General features: G+C 45.1%; 1 long non-coding RNA gene across 1 annotated transcript; it reads left to right on the top strand.

The window, feature by feature from the left end:
• The first annotated feature begins 11,327 nt into the window (after positions 1-11,327).
• On the top strand, positions 11,328-14,409 carry LOC135826411 (uncharacterized). Its single transcript, XR_010555278.1, has 3 exons — positions 11,328-11,615; positions 12,041-12,208; positions 13,462-14,409. It is a non-coding gene; the product is annotated as an uncharacterized LOC135826411 (long non-coding RNA).
• The last annotated feature ends 5,152 nt before the right edge of the window (positions 14,410-19,561 follow it).

Genomic DNA, 19,561 nt, shown 5'->3' with positions numbered 1-19,561 from the left:
AATTTCCCCTGTCTGGTGACCACTGTCATGCCTGAAAATTCTCTTTGCACCTGATCTTGGCGCTTTTCCTGATATTTCTCCGGACATTGGTCTGTTTAGCACTCTAGTCGAGGTGCCTCCACCTTTTGTGGACATATACATGGAGTGGTTCCATTGGTTTATTGGATCATATCAATGTCTTTATAATCACGTTTTTTTTAATACAAATTGTCAATTCTGCAGATAACTGGTACCTTTGCTCACAGGGCCAAGAAGCATCGGGAAGCCTCGAAACACTTTACATTCCCAAACCTAAGACATACGATGATGCGTCTGCTGAGTGTGCCCGGAGAGGTAGCATTCTAGCGAATATCCAGAATAGATTTCATGGAGAGTGTGCAGGAGACCTGCTTGGACCCCGAAACGGTCAGTGCAACAGTTCTTCCAGTGATAACTGCACGACTTCCTCGTACTTCTGCAAAACCAATACATGCAATGTGTGGGTTGCTCTTCAACGAACATCTGGATCCAAAACCTGGACATGGACGCTACCAGTTCCACTCGCTGCAAACAATGTTTCTTGGATTACTGCACCATTACAAGGAGGAGGTGGACAAAACGAATGCGGGTATTATTCTCCAGAGAAGGAGACCTTCGGATTCGAATCTTGCTCAATGAAGCTAAGTTCCTATTGCCAAAGATGTACACCACACGGTAGGGATCTCATAGATAATATTTTAGACATCCATCTGGCTACTCCTATACTTACCAAAATAGCCCTGCTGTATTCACCTACATATGCAGTAAAGGGGCTAAAAGCCACCGTTAATTTGCAAACAAAGTGTCATACGTCCCCAGACACAACGGACAACGGAAACTGGTAGTTGGGAAGACATTTATTAAAGACGAAGAGACGGAGACAAAACGAAATACAAGGACTACATTATGGGAAAGAGAGAGAGAGATGGAGAGAGAGAGAGAGAGAGAGAGAGAGAGAAATGGAGCCAGGGCGGCAAGATAATTGGCCTGGGTAGCTAGTATGGCAAATATGGGCGGAAAAGTAGCTATCCAGACCAACGCAACAAAAGATGACAAAAAATGAGACAAAAGTTGAGCGCGAGGGTGAATGCTGGCCGGCTTTGAAACGATTGTAAGCACTTTAGTTGAAAGTCGAAAGCACATAGCCCAATCTATGTAGGCATGGGCGGTAAATGCTAGTTATCTGCCGCGATAATGCTAAAGGCATTGTTCATAATAATGAGGATATAATGCCACTGAAAATGCTCACACTACTCCATAATGCCAGTTTGAAAGTTGGAAAAGTCGATTTAAGAAGGCCGTCTTAAATCAAGGCCAAAGCGTACAAGAACAAAACTTAAGCAGCAGTGAGCATATTGTCTGGAAAAATCCACTATGAATGTTGATTTGCAACGTCAAGTCTCCGGACGAAGGCGGACGGGTTCATATGCACGATTTTCGGAAGTGGATCTAGCCAGCTTCATGCATGACACCGTTGCCGACCGGCAATTATGCTTATAATTCCAATTTTGCATGCAAGATGGTGTTATAATGCCAGCATTATGCCACCTAGAAAAATGGACTGTATTGCCAGCCATAATGCTAGCATTACCCGCCCATGGCTAAATCCATGATCATTACCACTTCTACCATAATTATTACAAAGACCGTGATTGATGTACACTCCCGCTTTCAAAACTTTAGGCAGCGAATGACCACTTTGCGGTCAGAATGCAGGGATTTATAGCCAGCTTCGGGAGAAGGAAATTTTTTTAGAAAATCGAAAAAGGAAAAAGAACTAGTTGAGAACTTGTGGCAGGGGCACGTGGATGCTGCTAATGGGGTTTCTCCGTCACGCGCTTCATCTGCCGCTAGGGTCTAATGGGTGTCCTGCCGTCTTGACCTCCAGTTGGAAACGGACACGATAATTTACTTTTTTATGCACGAAAGACTTGGGCAATTTGACGTTCTTAACCCTTTATTGGCTGGCCCATACATTGATCGAACACCGATGTTCGATGGGGTAGGCATTTTGAAATTATCGTAACTTGGTCAAATCTATGTAGGTCAAAGAGAAAACTCTCAGCTGTCGCCTCGAACAATTTCCAAAGGGATACAAAGAGTGGTTCGTGAGTTATAGCACTCGTAATATTGGTCCCGGGAAATTTGTGCTCAGAGCGCGATGCGTGGGTCAACGGCCGGGATTTTCCCTGCTTGCGTCACCTGTTGACAAGGCTACACCGATTCAACTTCAAAAGCAGGTTCCCGGGAGTCTCTACGAAACTTTTGAGTTTGATACGAGCAACAGGAATGAAATGGTGGATAGAGATAGATCTCGAGCGTGAGCCCAGCGCTGGTGGGCCTTCCCTGGCTTGCAGCGCTGGGCCAGTGCATCCCGTGGAGTCGTGTGCAGGCTCATTGCGCTCCTCTCGTCAAGGCCTTTCCAGGATGCCCAAGATCGTGGAATTTGTCCAGTGCAAACTAAAGTTACGTCCAATTTAGTTACAGGTTTGGCGATTGCGTGGGCTTGTTTATATTTTAATCGGCCAATAAAGGGTTAAGAGAGCATGTCTGAGAAAACCCGAACATATGTGCAAGTCGATCTCTCAGATTTCGCTCAAGTTTTGCAGGTAGGTTTGCTTTGGGGTGTAGATCGACATTCCAAAGCCACCGCAAAATCTTTTGAAGGGAACTATGAAATTGGCATACCCCTCAATATTGGCCCAATATTGGCACGATTTATGTGTCTACAAACGAGCCACGGCACAGCGTACAAGAACAAGCTACGAACAAAACTCCATCAAGCCAACATTACCTCACCTTAGAAGAGTTCTTGGGGAAGCACCACTTAGCCACGCCAGCATCCCAGAAGACGAGGCCAATCATCCCTTGACGCTCCATAGCTGGCTATCTTCTTATCTTGACGGCCGTTCACTCCAGTGCTTACTCGGCGGTCAGATTTCTTCTCTCTAACCAATCTCTGCAGGGGTGCCCCAAGGCAGTATTTTGGGCCCTACGCTGTTTCTAATATACGTGAATGACGCTGCCGATGTTCTTGATGGCAATGCTCAGCTTGAGGCCTACGCGGACGATACGACACTATACAGTCTAGTATCCTCAGCTCAGTGCCCTCTGGGCGCTGCACACTCCTTGCAGGTATCCACAAACCGCCTGCATGAGTGAGGTTGCCGGTGGAAAGTGTCTTTCGAGCCCAGCAAGTCACAGGCTATGACTGCTACCCTCCGACGCACTGACCTAGACCTGCCCCAAATCCTGTTTGTTGGTGCCCCTGTACCGGAGGAAACCAGCATATCACTGCTTGGTGTTCGATTTGACTCCAAATTGTCCTTCGCTAGTCACCTCAGGACCGTGACCATCCGCGCCCAGCAGCGCCTCGGCTTTCTCCGACGAGCGGCCCACATTTTAACGCCAGCTGGCCGAACGACTGTCTACAAGGCATTCGTGAGGCCCCTGTTGGAGTATGCCCCGCTTGTGTGGATGGGCGCGCCAGCCAGCCACATCCAACGTCTGGATAAATTTCAACGCCGCGCACTGCGCATCATTGGCCCTGGTGCAATTCTCCCCAGTTTGGCTGTCCGCCGGACTGTTGCTGCTCTCTCGTGCATGTACAAATTGCATTTCATCACTGGTCCTCCTCAGCTACTTGCTGTATTGCCACTGCATCGCGTTTCTCCAGCCAACCCCAGAACCAGGAACCAGCACAATAATGCCACTACAGAATTGTTGCTGTGCTATCGTGACTTTTTTTAAAGCAATCTGTCTCTTTCATTCAGCAGTTACCTTTGTTACCGTCTCCCAGCCGAGGTCACACACACACACACACTAGTTCCAGCAATACAGTTATGGTAACAAGGGATTCACAGGTAACACGAGAATACAGGTAAAACAAAGTGGAAGTCGGATAAGCTTGAGCCGAACGCTCTCTCTACTCAAAGTCCTCAAGAAGCTTCGCCCCAAATCAACATTCGCGGGCAGCTCGACTCAGATCAGTTCGTGCATGCATTTCAAGCATTGGCATGGTAGTACACCAGAACAGAGTAATAATATTATAACACCAAATGACTTCGACAAAATAAGAAACAACTAATCTGGGAAACCCACAGCGCTCACATCTCTCCCCCTCTTTAGAGAGCTCACAGATCCATAACAGCTCTGGACTTGTGAGTACGTGTCGACTTCCATATCGTACTGGATGCAGACCATGGGGGTGTAGGCCGGGAGTCTTGGGAACTGGCAGGCCTGCAAATGGTCTGGTCTGTAGTGTGGTCAGCCGATGTTTCGGGCGTAGGGGTAGCCGCTGAATCGGCCGATGGTTCAAGGTTGCTCGGTGCTGGTCGTACGGTGTCCAGATGGCGGCGTCGTATGGATCCATCATCACCTTCTAACACCACCTCATGCGGCGTTGCAGACACCACAGTGGCTTGTCGTTAATCCGTAATTTGTCTCCTTAACTATGTGTTCAGAAGGAAAATGTTTTGTCTCGTCAGTTGTTTGGCGCTAATCCTCGTGAAAGTGTCAGGAGTGCTTCTCCCCAATGATGTTGTCTTTGTGTTTTAGTCATTTGGATCAAGGCACAGATGCAGCTCCTAAGCGGTGGTAGGTGAGTAGATCAGACCCACCACAAAGTGGTCAAAGACCGAAATCCCATTCACTGCATCCATGTTTCCCTCGTGCCAGGCCACGAGTTCCCAATTAACTGTGGGTCGCAGCACGGCTGGAAAAAATCCTTCCGCTTCTAAGCAGGACTTGAACCTGCTACCCTCTGTTTCTCAATCATGGTCTTAGACCATCTCACTATGCCTGGCTGCCTGATCCAAGAGGGTGGTGGCGTTCCTGCGGATGCGGAAAACTGGGCCTTTGGCCGAGTCTCACGCGAACCGTGAAATATTAAATACAAATAATCTACGTGGAGATGAAAGTTTAATAATAGCTATGAAAAGTATGAATGCCGCAGACATCACCACACAACATGACAATCTGTTCAAGGTTTTGTTTTGTGTGTTTCCAAAATCGATTTTCAAGCTCCGATCATTAGTGGAAATACGGAACTAAAGTGATCAAGGGAAAAACAAAGGTTAAAAATCCAAAGAAGTGTGACACATGACGGGTAACTTGTGGTAAGTATTACAAAAAGTGAGAACTTAGATAAAGAGTAAGTGTGACAAATGGGCATGAACAGTGCATAAACAACTCATAAACACGGGGTGCAAACTCACGAGAATAACCTAAGTGCTAAAACATGTTCTTTTTGCTTACACGAATCGGGCTTATGAGTAAGAATACAAACAGCTTCAAGGACCTTCAACTGCTGGACATAACGAGCACGACACAGTACAGAGAAGTGGGAATCATCATACACACTCAAACAATCGGGACGAGATAACAAATGCAAGTACACAGCTGACTTCTTACGAATTTCACCCTAATCAGCTCCATCACCTTCCCTGCCACCTAACTCCTCCTCGTCCGTTTTATCACCATCACCACCAGCCGTCTCATCGTCATCCGTCTCGTCGTCATCCGCCGCCTCGTCATCACCCGCCTCGTCGTCATCTGTATCCTCGCCCTCATCCGCCTCGTCGTCATCTGTATCCTCGTCATTTGACCTGTTCTGCTGAATTATTTTTTTCCACACGTATAGCGTGAGGTTCTCGATCTATGCTTTTGCGGTAGCTCTATAAATTGCTCTATTTTTTCCATTTTTCCATTATTCCCTGTACTTACCCATGATTAGAAGAGAACGAAAACGTTCGGTTACCAAATCGGCTTACTTCACTGTGTGGATTGCTTCGGTGCGGACACGTTTTCTATCAAAAATTGGATACGCCTCCAATTTGTCCTTAATGAAAATATTTTTTTATATTCTTGTATGACTTGCACTACTACGATGCATGTACAGGTAGTATCACTGTTGCCAATCAGTGGCAAGTTGTAGTTGCTGTGTGGTCACCAGGAACAGAGCTGAGCATTGGCTCCGAAATACAAAACAAGCACAGTTCTGTATGCTTCACCCACAATGATTGTCCTGGCAAACCTGGCAAATCTGGCAAAACTGGATAACCAGATTCCTAATTTTCTCAATTTCCTTCCGGCATTATCCGCCAGGTACCTCATGTATACTGGCACTGATTCATCTTTAGCCACTGGAAGGTGTAATAAAAATAATAATATTAACTGGTTTGAGGGAAAGAGACAAACGGGAAAAGTCTGAAGAAAAAATTGACTGTCACCACCAGGACTCGAACCAGGGACCCTCGCTTGTAGCCAACGATGCTCTAACCACTGAGCTATGGTGTAGTGTTCGTCCCAGCAGAGACCGTTCAAAGTTTTCTTCAGACTTCGAAACTCACACTTCCTGTGAATCCACACAGGCGGGTGGGACGCAAATAATAATAATAATTTCAAATTTGTACTTAAATAATCGACACGGAGACAACAATTTTATAATAGCTATAAAGAGAACAAGTTATGCTGTCATCGCCACACTACAACGAAGTCATGAAAGTTTACCAAAATAGATTTTCTTGTCACAATCATCAGTGGAAAGCCGTGACTGAAGAATAACCATGCCAAATCAATAATTTATATACATTCAATAATGTGTTACAAGAACAAAACAAAGGGCTAAAAATAGAATGAGGGAAGGTGAGACAATAAAAGTAAAGTGAGAGCTAAGTGCAACAGGGGTGAGGAACTAATTGTAACGCTAGAACTGTGTAGTGAGACAAACAATCATGCTGTGCACCTACGAAAACAATCTTAACGCAACTACATGTTTCTTCTGCTTACAAAGATCAGGCTTATGCAAACGAATACAAACAGCCTCAAGTACTTTCAACTGACTAGCGTACCGTGCACGACAAAGAACAGAAAAACTAAAATCATCATACACCTGCAGACCCTTAGGGTGAGACAACAGATGAAGAAAAACGGCAGACTTCTTACGATCACAATCACCATCCGATTCCTCACCGGTGAAGACATTGGGAAAAGAAGATTTAGCAACAACAGGAACAACAACAATGACAACAACAACAATGGTAACAAATCACCATCAAGATCAAAGGAGGAGTCAACGAACAGAGGTTCAGCAACGTGAAGCGAGCCTGGGACCGATCGGTGGTGATGAGGAGAATGACACGGAGTACGACACTGAGGACGAGTTGGAAGATGAGACGGGGGACGAGGTTGCGGTTGGTGGAGACGAGGAATCGGATGGTGATTATGATCGTAAGAGGTCTGCCGTTTTTCTTCATCTTTTGTCTCACCCTAAGTGTCTGCAGGTGTATGATGATTTTAGTTTTTCTGTTCTCTGTCGTGCACGGTACGCTTGTCAGTTGAAAGTACTGGAGGCTGTTTGTATTCGTTTGCATAAGCCTGATCTTTGTAAGCAGAAGAAACACTCAATCTGCGGACAGAACTGTTTCGTCCTTTGTGGACTCGTCAGCGCAGCACAGAGGAAATGAGACCGAACCTGATAGCAATGGAAATAACAATTTCCAATCAGGTCCGAACGTACCTTGTCAGAGTGCTCAAACTGACAAGTCAGTGAGCTCTGCATAACGCAAACAGCAAAGGCACTACCCCACGCAAGAGTGCTCAACTGCTACAAGAGCAGGAGCGAAATACTCAATCTGCGGACAGAACTGTTTCGTCCTTTGTAGAATCGTCAGCGCAGCACAGAGGAAATGAGGCCGAACCTGATAGCAATGGAAATAAAAAAATTCCAATCAGGTTCGAACGTACCTTGCCAGAGTGCTCAAACTGACAAGCCAGTCAGCTCTGCATAACGCAAACAGCAAAGGCACTACCCCACGCAAGAGTGCTCAACTGCTACAAGAGCAGGAGCGAAATACTCAATCTGCGGACAGAACTGTTTCGTCCTTTGTGGACTCGTCAGCGCAGCACAGAGGAAATGAGGCCGAACCTGATAGCAATGGAAATATAATTTTTCAATCAGGTCTGAAGGTACCTTGCCAGAGTGCTCAAACTGACAAGTCAGTGAGCTCTGCATAACGCAAACAGCAAAGGCACTACCCAACGCAAGAGTGCTCAACTGCTACAAGAGCAGGAGCGAAATACTCAATCTGCGGACAGAACTGTTTCGTCCTTTGTGGACTCGTCAGCGCAGCACAGAGGAAATGAGGCCGAACCTGATAGCAATGGAAATAAAAATTCCCAATCGGGTCCGAACGTACCTTGCCAGAGTGCTCAAACTGACAAGTCAGTGAGCTCTGCATAACGCAAACAGCAAAGGCACTACCCCACGCAAGAGTGCTCAGCTGCTACAAGAGCAGGAGCGAAATACTCAATCTGCGGACAGAACTGTTTCGTCCTTTGTTGACTCGTCAGCGCAGCACAGAGGAAATGAGGCCGAAACTGATAGCAATGGAAATAACAATTTCCAATCAGGTCCGAACGTACCTTGCCAGAGTGCTCAAACTGACAAGTCAGTGAGCTCTGCATAACGCAAACCGCAAAGGCACTACCCCACGCAAGAGTGCTCAACTGCTACAAGAGCAGGAGCGAAATACTCAATCTGCGGACAGAACTGTTTCGTCCTTTGTGGACTCGTCAGCGCAGCACAGAGGAAATGAGGCCGAACCTGATAGCATTGGAAATAAAAATTTCCAATCAGGTCCGAACGTACCTTGCCAGAGTGCTCAAACTGACAAGTCAGTGAGCTCTGCATAACGCAAACAGCAAAGGCACTACCCCACGCAAGAGTGCTCAACTGCTACAAGAGCAGGAGCGGAATACTAAATCTGCGGACAGAACTGTTTCGTCCTTTGTGGACTCGTGAGCGCAGCACAGAGGAAATGAGGCCGAACCTGATAGCAATGGAAATAAAAATCAGAAGAAACATGTAGTTGCGTTAGGATTGTTTTCGTAGGTGCACAGCATGATTGTTTGTCTCACTACACAGTTCTGGCGTTGCAATTTGTTCCTCACCCCTTTTGCACGTAGCTCTCACTTTACTTCTATTGTCTCACCTTCCCTCATTCTATTTTTAGCACTTTGTTTTGTTCTTGTAACACATTATTGAATGTATCTAAATTATTGATTTGACATGGTTATTCTTCAGTCACGGCTTTCCACTGATGATTGTCACAAGAAAATCGATTTTGGTAAACCTTCATGACTTTGTTGTAGTGTGGCGATGACAGCAGAATTTGTTCTCTTTATAGCTTTTTTAAAATTTGTATTTACCGGAGAATTTCAAAGTTTTTAGGAAAATAGAGGCCACATGCCACGTACTGCTCTTTTCTCGCCGAAACTCAACACTTGCAAGCCAGGTATGAAAGAAAGAAAAAATCATCAGTCACACCACCGGGACTTGAACCAGGGGCCTTGCTATTCGCAAGCAATGCTCTAGCCAACCGAGCTCCAGTATGACTCTTATCCACAGTGATGGTAATCTATCCTTCTGCGATCAATTCATATCTGGCTTGCATCATGCTGGCAACTCCCACCAATCAAGAGGGCCCTGGGACATTCGCTTGATATCCTGGGGAGCGCATCAAACTATGTCCACTGCGGGAAAATACAATTTGCAATTTCAAATTTGGACTTCACGGAGAATTTCAAAGTTTTTAGGAAATTAGAGACCACGTGCCACGTACTGCTTTTTCTCTCCGAAGCTCAACACTTGCAAGCCAGATATGAAAGAAAGAAAAAATCATCAGTCACACCACCGGGACTGCAAGCAGGGGCCTTGCTATTCGCGAGCAATGATCTAACCAACTGAGCTACAGAATGACTCTTATCCACAGTGATGGTAAATCTAACCTTCTTCGATCAATTCATATCTGGTTTGCATTATGCTGGAAACTGAAACCAATCAAGAGGGCCCTCCGCCATTCGCTTGATATCATGGGGAGCGCATCAAACTATGTCCACTGCGAGCAAATACAAATGTCAATTTCAAATGTGGACTTCACGGAGAATTTTTCACTGATGATTTTTCTTTCTTTCATATCTGACTTGCAAGTGTTGAGCTTCGGAGAGAAAAGAGCAGTACGTGGCATGTGGCCTCTAATTTCCTAACAACTTTGAAATTCTCCGTGAAGTCCAAATTTGAAATTGCAATTTGTATGTGCTCGCAGTGGACATAGTTTGATGCGCTCCCCATGATATCAAGCCATTGGCCCAGGGCCCTTTTGATTCGTCCGAGTTGCCAGCATGATGCAGGCCAGATACGAATTGATCGAAGACGGATAGATTTACCATCACTGTGGATAAGAGTCATACAGTAGCTCAGTTGGTTAGAGCATTGCTCGCGAATAGCAAGGCCCCTGGTTCGAGTCCCGGTGGTGTGCTCTTTTGTACTCTATATTCTAGTCCTCTACCTCTTCTCCCCTATGAACATACTTTCTCATTTTCCATATTTAGTTTGGAGACTCCCTTCGATAGGCGTCTGTCTGCCTCTGGAGGATCCGTGAAATTAAAATCAAGAAATCAATGATGGGGCGTTGGTGGATCTGCCGCCTGAGGTCTCCGCAGCACGGCCAGATACACGCTGTTATAAAGGTATCATTCGCAAAGGGAAAAACCATGTATGTACATGTAGATGTATTGTTCAGTGGCATTCTGTGCGTGCTTCACTGTATTCTGTGCGTGCTTCACTGTGTTCTCTGCTTTATAGCGCCCTCAGGCATAGCTGTCAACTCAACGGACACTGGAATATATGCACGCATATTGCAGCCACAGATACTACGAGATTGGGTACCAGAATTCTGCTTTGTGTACGACAAAAATGACACTGTGGCTAAACCAACTGTAGTTTGTAACAATAACGAGTCAATCGTGTTGTCGGGCCTGGAAACCAATACTTTGTACAGGGTCAGAGCATTCTTCAAAACTACGATCGGACACAATAGTAGCATGTCCCCTGTAGTCAGCATTGGTACAGTGCCTAAAGGTAAGGGATACCATTACATCAAACACCGACCACGAACAGGGGTGAAGAATTTTGTGAGATTCGTATTTTACCTCGCACATTCCTTTTTGCATGGTCTCTTTCCCCAAATGACGTTCCTATGTCAATTGCATGATTCTCAGGTCAAGCATTGCTGAATCAGGTAAGGGATTAGTTACCCGTGTGCCCAATTCATTTGGTTGATGGTGCAGTGATCAAAGGGAAGAAGTTAAGAAATGAAAAAAACATTTCTTCTCAATTATCCCATGGGAGATTTCCTTCTCCACAAAAATGCATTGGAATAATAACAGGCCTTTTTAATGCAGACCGCAAATACTACGTAACGTATGAACAATTTACTGATACATACGTGATCTGAATATGTTTTTATTAGCGCCAACATCGCCTGACAATTACGTCCTCTCAAGTACTACCATCACTGTCTTTATAGGCCGAACAGAAGGCAACAACCTTCCCATACTCCAGTATTGTGTGTACGGAAGGCCTGCAAATGATATGTCTGGGAATATGACATCGATACCAGTGTGCAACGCGTCTGAAAATGTTACCTTGAATGGCCTGGCTCAAGGCATGACCTATAATGTCACCACCTATGTAAGCAATGCCTATGGAGACAGTGCTCAATCGACCTCCACTCGCATCACCACGTTGCATCAAGGTTGGCATATTTGTTGCACATGTGTAGCCTCGAGTTGGCATGAATTTCACCCCTCAATAGATGGTGGAACGTTTCGGTCGAATCGTTCAAAACCCAAGAACGTTACCCATTCTCCTCCTTCATACGTCTTGCTGTTCTCATATATCAATTGAGTTAACTTCTCTTTATGATTCTACCTGTAACAGATTGGATTTTATGGTTACTCTATAACACGTTATGTTCGGTGGAACTGTATTTTCGGTATTTCCGTTAGGGGAGTCTGGCAACTAAAAAGATACTAGAATAGTCACTGTATGTAAAGAAAATGTTGGTCACCTACATCTATATTTCACCAGAAAACGATATGGTTCCTCGCACCAAAAATACTTATAAGATTATATGTTGTCCAGAATCTGGTCTTGGTGATGTGTTCCCATTTTTCATAGCACCAACAACTTATCAAGTCGACGCAACCAGTGGCTACCAAGCTAGCGCAAGCGGCTCCAAATCTGCAGCGATAATTGCGGGAGGGTCTGGCGCAGGACTGCTGGTGCTGGCTGCGACGGTTTTCCTGCTATGGAAATTAAAGTTGACACCCGCGAAACCTGATCCTGGTACGTAACGTCCAAATTTGGAGCTTCTGAATAGTAATAGGGTTCCTTTTCCTTCTTTTCTAGAAGAAAGCGAAATTGATACATTCAGAGGTTTCAAAACTTGACCAAATGGTACTATAGCATTCATCTTACAATTCCAAGAGTGATGTTCTGGACACGTTTCTTAGAAATACTTTACCATCGAAAAATGATAACGTTACCGCTTCAGTCTGGCCTCTCTAACTCGAAATTCCTGTGTGGAACAATAATACATGCATTCCTACAGGCGTCAGTGCATTGTGCATCATGGCCAGATACCATCATAAACTTTATATACATCATCGATCATGAAAATAATGTCTCGCGATATATTTCGTAAATAGATTTTTGGTTGGAGAAAAGCAAATCAGCACACGAAGAACAGAAGCCATATTATTATTTCGACTAGGCCTTTCATTCCATTACTCTTCAGGTCGAATCCAATGATGATTGACAAGGTAGTAAGCAAGTCCTCATAACCGACAATTTTGACGAGCAAGGCATTGACAATAATAGCACTTGAAAAATAGCGCTAGTGGCGCCAACAGCATATTTAGCGTTCAGAGCATAGACCAAATAGCACTTTAAAGATAGCGCTAATGGCGCCAAGTACACGGTGAGACAATGAATATTACCAGTATCAGACAACGGTGGGGACTACGGTACTACAATGTCAAAACAGTGACAACTTTCGCACATACTTCTTTTGCACGCACAGTTCAGGCTTCAGCTTGGCAATGTACATTGCCTCCAGCACAGCAAGGTGGCATTTGTTGCGCGCACTCGCTTGAATGGTAAAGTGAGAGTGGGTGCCACTAGCCCTATTTTTCAAGTGCTATTTTTGTCCATGCTCTGCCCGCCAAAAGTGCCGGTTATAAGTACTTGCTTACTACCTTGTCAATCATCATTGTATTCGACCTGAAGAGTAATGGAATGAAAGGCCCAGTCGAAAACATTATATGGCTTCTGTGCTTCGTGTGCTGATATATTGTTTATCGCTGGCAACTGCGCATCATGTGTGCTCGTAGAACTTAATCACACCCCCAGAAGTCCATATTTAGCACTATAGACCTGCCCTTCATCTTACACTTATACATTCGGAAGTGTGCATGATTTTCAGAAGGTTGTGAAAACATGCAACTCTATTTGCATTACTGAAAGGTGACACAAAGTTAATAGTTGGTATCTCATCCACGTATCCATCGTTCTGACAATATCATGTTTTCCTCTTTCAGTGCTGACTAACTGCGAACTGGACCTAAGAACTCAATCTGTTTCCCCAGATGATGAACTCGATTTGGTTCAGAACGCGTGCACTAGTATGGATCCCAATGAGGCGTACGAGAGCTGGATCCTGGCTAGGAATGATGCATATGGCTGTGTGGAGTTGCGCGAGAATGATGTTCTTCGTGCCGGATGTGGAGCTGGGCGTGCAGAGGAAGGGGGACCGGCCACAGAAGAAGAGCATACTTATGCCAGCATCCAATAACGCCAAATGTTTTTCACAGCCCATGAATTTTTATTTTTTACCGAATCATACATATCCTCAACGAAATGCAAATGATACAGTATCATTTAACTCTGTTGTTGAGCCAATAGTAATATGTAAAGAGAAAAAGGACCTATAAGTTACTAGCTATGACTAACAGTCCACCAAGGTAAAGAGATAATATAAAGCCAGGTGAAGTGGCAGATCGGTGTCATGTCGTTTAATGTCTCAATATACTTGTCAGTCTTGTGCCGTGCTGTCTCACTATCTGATGTTATAATTATTAATTCGTTGCGTTGGTGGACAGTTAATTATAACTAGTAACTTATAGGGCTTTTTTTTCTTTTTACACAAAACTGTATCATGGTATACTTTTTCACGGCAAACACGCCATATGTTGCAGTCTTTCTGAGTTTTTTCTTCATATCTCACTGCCTCAAACTCGAGTAGCGCATTCATTTATTACTGATATAGTTTCAAATATTCATTGCAGCTCTTGTGTCCTGATGTCACGCATCAGTATGGATATCATTTGTAACTTTCACAAGTAAGTTCAGTGCTAAACGGTTCGGAGCGAGATCTTTGAAGTAATTTGCTATACATGTACGTTCACGGTGATTCGTAACCGAATCTCAATATCTATATCACCGGAAGAATTACCATTGACATTAAATATCCCACCTGTGCATTTCATCCCTGTCAGTAAATCCATTGCAGAGCAGCAAATTGCAGCTCGTTCGTTATAAACTTGCAGCAGGTGTATATTGTTTGCTTATGATTATGCTTCAAAAGTCGCTAGAATTTTATTCACACTTTGTTTCTTTTTGGTAGCTCTTTTCTCTACATTTCGCATGAATATTCAGTATATCCGTTCACTGTGGTTATGGATTGTTTTAAAAACATGTGCATAACAGTAGTGGTACTAGTGACGTGGATGGTATGAATATTGAGAACGTGTTCGGAGTACTTCTCTCTGGTTTCCACTGCCCTTATCTGACCCAGCTAGTGTTACCAAATCCCTATGTACAGTATCGGGATTTTGTACTCAGTAAAATGTGAGGACCACTTTGCTAGGGAGCATGTGTCTTGCATCAACTCCTACGAAATACCACTGGCCCAGAGCTGTATGTGAGAAGTGCGAGTCTTCTTTGCCCACCATTCAAAATGTAGATTGTTTCGGCTTTGAGTTATCAGGATCATTTCCAGGTATGCATGCATTATCCAGCAGCACTCGGTCGAAGGCTGGAGATTGGCACCCATCCGACTAGCATCCAGCAGGCAAATGTGGCGACATGATATGGATATTCAATAATGATTGTAGGTAAACACCAGAGAACCACAGAAACCTTTAATTTTAATTTTTATTATTCTTATATTTCACTATGTCGTGACGCCAAGACGATTGATAAGTGTGATAAAACAGGTAGCGGTGATCACTTGTCACTCCAAACCACAACCAAAACCCCAAAAGTATGATGGAGGACATTTCCTCAGTGCTAGAAGAGGTGTTCTTCTATCTCTCGGTGTATAGTGTTTGCTGATTGAGGACGTAGCTCGCTGTTTTATCAGCCCTTGTAATTTGGCTATTTTCAAGACGATCATTTGTGGCGTCAAGGGATGATTGCCCTCGTCTTCTGGGATGCTAGCGTGGCTAAGTAGTGCTGCCCCAAGAACTTTTCTAAGGTGAGGTAATGTTGGCTTGATGGAGCTTGTTCTTCTACGCTGTGTTGTGGCAAGTTGGTAGACCCATACATCGTGCCCATAGTGGGCCAATATTGAGGGGCATGCCAATATATTGGTTCGCTTCAAAAGATTTTGCGCGGGCTTTGAAATGACGATCTACATCCCAAAGCAAGCCTACCTGCAAAATTTTGAGCGAAATCTGAGAGATCTACTTGCACATGTGTTCTGCTTTTCGCAGACATGCTCTCTTAAGGCAAGTAAATATCTCCTGCACTGACAGAAGTTTCAGTCGCTGCCCCGAAACACTTTCGGTCGGGTCTTCTGAAAGAACAGACTTTTGTTGTTTAATCCGGGGCTCGTCCCCTTTCCATCCTGGCAAACGGCGCGTCCGCGACTGGGCGATATGACGATTGGCCTATGTGATTGTTCACGAGTTAGTTGAAGTTGAAGTATCGGAAGACAAACACCAGACATCAGATAACAGTACCAGTATATTGTTTATATGACTGCCGCGTGGCTTGCAAGTAACCGCTGATCCGCACTGGAACCCATCCTGCATCTGTCTCTCACCGGACAGCCCTGTTTTACAAGCCCAGTGCGTCCTATCAGGTTTTGCTGTCCTCTTGTACTGTCATAATAGTCGCCAAATGTGCCAAACCTTTGTCACGAGCTTATTCTTGTATTCATGCTAAAGAAGGGAAAAATCGGCGTATAAATTTCAGTGCTAAGAGGCCGAGGTGGAACATATGCTTATCAAGACCCATCACCCCCCCCCCCCCACACACACACACAGTATAACTGCTTTGTAATGAGTATGACTTCTTAGTCCCAGCTGTACAAATGCCCTGTTTCACAAAACTGTTTCTTGTTGGGGTTGGGGGGGGGGGGGCAGTTTATGAACATTAACCACAATTCAAATAGTGTCGAAACAGATGAAAGCCAGGCACAAAACCTGCACCCGCTACCCTGAATACCTAAAACTCTACAAGTATAAAAGTACTAAACACCGATTGATGCCTCAGAAACCAGCAAGCTGATGTTAATAACTTCTTTCTAGTTATTTTGAAATGTTCAAGGTCTAGAACCTCCAAGGCACACTATACAGGACCACTAGAAGGGCGCATAAATGGGGTCACTTATAAATTTCTAGACATGTACATACGGTTCACTACGACCAACTACGATGCAATTCACTTTTCAGGATGGCTGCAGAGCGATCAAAAAACCTTCCACGCTGCTTTGGTAGTGGCGGAGGCTCGCTTGCCGGTGTAACCGTCGGAGACTATCATGAACAATCGACGGACTAATAAGTCATTTGTCCTGTCTTTCTCAAAAACATGAGTTAAATGCGCCTGCACATGGATTTGTTTTTGACTTTTCTTTTGGGCTTTGAAGTTACTTGATTTTGGAGAAAAAATAGACAACAAATAAAACAGCAAAGTGCCCACGGTATTCCATAGAGCAAGCTCGGACGCATTGATCTGCTCTGTGCGGGTCATGGCAAACATGCTTGTACAGCACCTGGCTTTACGCTCCAGTGACTACCACCTGATTAGCTATGCTGGTGGCGAGCTACTCGCAAGGAACGCAGTGTCATCTGAATTGCGCAACATGCTACTTCTTGCAAGGGTAGATGGTGCAGTTGCGCAGGCCATTGAAACATCCAGTGGTAATCAAGCATGATACAATCGTAACTAGATATTTCTTGCATGTACTAGAAAAGGGCGTGGGGCATTGACGATAGACAGCTGGTCCGCAGCTGCTTCTTCAGAAACACAGCCGGTCACAGTTCCTGTTCAAGGCAGGCTTACCAGTCTCTATCTCTCAGTTAGTGTGCTCCACATCATAATTAGGGCGCAGGGCAGCTGACCTGTTCCGTGCACGTTCTCTGCATAGCCAGCAATCGCATGGCATCATGTCCATTGAAAATCATCATAATTTGCGAGTCGACCAGGCAAGCAGGTGATAAGAAGCTGTCAAGCAGGAAGCAAAGCTGTTGACGAAGTGCAGGTCACACTTTTCGTATCACGGACGTCACCTGAATAATGACTAGCACTGTATATGACCAAGAGGCACTAAAAGGCATGTCGCTATTTGCGGACTGTCGTTATATCCGAAGTCGTATGTATACAGGTAGATGGGACTTTGCTCCGGGCATAAAAATTTGGTCGTTATTCGCGAATTGTCGTTATATCCGCAGTCGTTATAAGCGAAGTTGACTGCACTTACATGTACAGTAACACCTGCGACTAGCGACCACCCCTAAGGGCCAGATAAAGCGGTCTTTAGTTGCAGCTGGTCCTTAGTTAGAGGTTTGCACTTCATCGCATATTATGAATGTGAGACCGTCCGTGCCTGGCAAAGTGGTCTGTAGTACCAGGCTGCTCGCTAGTCACGCTGGTCTTTAGTTACAGATTTTACTGTAGCTCCAAATTTCTTGTTCAACTCAATAGGGTAATGCCGTCAAAGGTAGGTGCAGGTTATTGCTCTGATTACATGGTGGAGTGAAGAAGTTTGCAGAAGTTTTGCATGCTTTCACACACAGCTGTGGCTCTACATCGGAAATTTGGTCTACCTCAGTTTTAGGTGTGCGCGAACGAGTGCTGCTCAACCAGTCGTTGTTGCGTGTAGGTGGCCATGAAGTCGAGACCCTAGGTTGGCGGAGATCCCTTAACCTCACCACCGCAGCCCCGATTCCGGTTGTGCGTTCTTCCCCCTAGCTGCATCTCATGATTGGCAATCAAGGTAGCTGCCTACCCATAAATTTCATATGGCATTCAATTGACCGTAACTCTGGTGTCTCTCAATGGATTTAATTGCAATTCTCGCTACACACTCCTGCCACTATGCTGGCCCTGTGGACTTCATTTAAAAGTTCTTCCGCCTCAATGAATGGCTTTCCTGGCCGGAAAAACTCAAAATTCCGGCATAGTGCCACGGTATGCGAGCCTACCAGGACCCAAAACAATGCATTTACAATTTTTTAACATTTTCGCGGCCAGTCAGTCCGTGCGCGGGATCCAAACCTAACACAAGTCCAGAAGCAGCCATGGGTGGTGAGATAGGGGCCCTCAATGTGGCCCTGGAATCTGTCACCACGGCAGGAGTGGGCGTTCTCTCACAGACTCCCACAGACGCAAGTCAATTTTTAATTTTTTTTGGTTTAGCACATGCTACGAGGTCGTACCTTCGATACAACATCCAGTGCTGCGACCTCCATAGCAAGCCATTTTCACAGCGCTGCAACGTCTCGAGAATGCTGGCAAAAGTCCTGCTGCAGGGCGGCGGGCAATAGGCCTTGCCAGATTATGCTAGCATAATTTTTCGCATAATTCCTACCAAAATCGAATAATCGCACAATCCGAGGCAAATTGCATACGAATTGCATAAATTGGAATAATCCGCCTGTTCGCATCAAATTCCATAAGCTGTACATGTTCTACAAGTACAAGTACAAGTAGATGCACCAGGAAGTCGTAGGTTTACGACTCCCTTGAGAACATCTCCAGTCCACTACAATCAGTGACGGTCGTAGTTACATGTAGGTCGGACGGTGCGTTGACCCCGTTGAACTATTGCTATTACAGTACAACGCCCTCTACAAAAAAATTCCCCTGTTATTTTGCACAGTACCATTATACATTGTACATTAGCAGCTTATTTGTGGTGCTCGTAGAGCGGATGCAAAATTTGAAGCTCTGCATGTACTCGCGATTCAACATCCTCTCAGCTTGTTTGTGAGTCTGCAACTGTAACCCATAGAGCCTGTGACTTGTACTGTGGACTATGGCCACCAATGAGCATGTCGACCTGGCCCTTCTGACGTTTGACTGCCTCCAAAATCTGGCCACCCGGAACGGCATCTCGAAATCTGATTCTCTCTCGCGGCCAGACCTGGTAGGAGCACTCCGGAAGGAGGGGATTGGGTCCCACCCCATCCTGGAAGGTATGACTGGTATAGGAGATATAACGACTGCCTTAGCCTCATTGTCCACCACGATAATGGATTTAAAGAAGAAGATGATGGCGACAAGGGGGGGGGCAGAGACGATGAAATTGCGTCCTTGAAACTTGAGATTCCACAACTCAGGCGGGAAATTGCTGACCTAAGAGACAATAGCGTACACACCGCAGTACACACACAGCATGCCATGCAACGCGTA

This window comes from Sycon ciliatum, chromosome 10 (genome assembly GCF_964019385.1).
Source record: "Sycon ciliatum chromosome 10, ocSycCili1.1, whole genome shotgun sequence".
Classification (NCBI taxonomy): domain Eukaryota; kingdom Metazoa; phylum Porifera; class Calcarea; order Leucosolenida; family Sycettidae; genus Sycon; species Sycon ciliatum.
This window is presented reverse-complemented; position numbering and strand designations above follow the sequence as displayed.